Raw genomic sequence first — 1258 nt, 5'->3', positions numbered from 1 at the left:
AACCGTCAGTTGTCCAAACTCAACAATCCTTGGCACTGATGTTACCAAAAGCTTGCTCAAATCTTTGAACAATCCCCGGCAACGGCGCCAAAAACTTGGTGCATGAAATTGTGATCACTACAACTTCGCACAACTAACCAGCAAGTGCACTGGGTCGTCCAAGTAATACCTTACGCGAGTAAGGGTCGATCCCACGGAGATTGTTGGTATGAAGCAAGCTATGATCACCTTGTAAATCTCAGTCAGGCAGACTCAATGGGTATAGATGATGAACGAAATAAACATAAAGGTAAAGATAGAGATACTTATGTAATTCATTGGTAGGAACTTCAGATAAGCGCATGAAGATGCCTTCCCTTCCGTCTCTCTGCTTTCCTACTGTCTTCATCCAATCCTTCTTACTCCTTTCGTAAGCCATGTCGAAGGGGCAGCTGACCTCCGTGTACGAAGTACAAGAACGACGGACAAAGTACATGAAGGTGGAGAAGGTTGGCCGGCTAAGAGAGCCTATCTAAAAACACCTTATGCCGGTCTTCTGGACGGAGCAGACATTTTTTGGTGCAAAGAAGTTACGCCAGTTAATTTGGTTAGATGTGTTGTGTAAGAATTACCTTTATGTAACCTTCAATTCTAATATACGGTTTACTTCTGTCTAATTTGTATTTACTTGCAGTGATCAATTATGTGTGTTAAGATAATTATATTTTGATTTCACAATAGTTGCAATATTTACTCAGGTGTCTCTAAGTTTCAATATTCTCCAAAATTAGTAAGAGTCTTTCTCGTTCAGATGATTGGCCCATGAAGAAGGAGTCGAGCCCACTATTCTCCAATCACCCATCGTAAGAAGATATATAGTCTCATTATGTTCGGTATGGATAATTACATTACATCACCTGCAGTAGTGGTATTTTCCAACATATACTTATACTATTTAATAGTGAATCGGATGTAAAATAGTTAAGAAATTATTGAAATTTAACAATTGATAGTTATTTCATTATAAAAATAAATTAAGAATACGTATTCTAGCCTAAATATAGCAAAATATATTTTATTCTTGAACCATATTATTTAATATGCAGTCTGATATTCTTAAAATATTATGGAAAAAATGTATTTCGAAGTTAACTTTTAAACTGGTTATTATTTTTGTTTTGTAGTTTCATAGGCAGTAGTATAAGCTGATGGCGCTAAAAACCAAACCGGACCGGGTGGTTCAATCCGGTTAACGGAGAACTGGTCAGCGAAGCGATCC

The sequence above is a fragment of the Arachis duranensis genome, unplaced genomic scaffold (assembly GCF_000817695.3).
Source record: "Arachis duranensis cultivar V14167 unplaced genomic scaffold, aradu.V14167.gnm2.J7QH unplaced_Scaffold_23004, whole genome shotgun sequence".
In the NCBI taxonomy this organism is placed as follows: domain Eukaryota; kingdom Viridiplantae; phylum Streptophyta; class Magnoliopsida; order Fabales; family Fabaceae; genus Arachis; species Arachis duranensis.
This window is presented reverse-complemented; position numbering follows the sequence as displayed.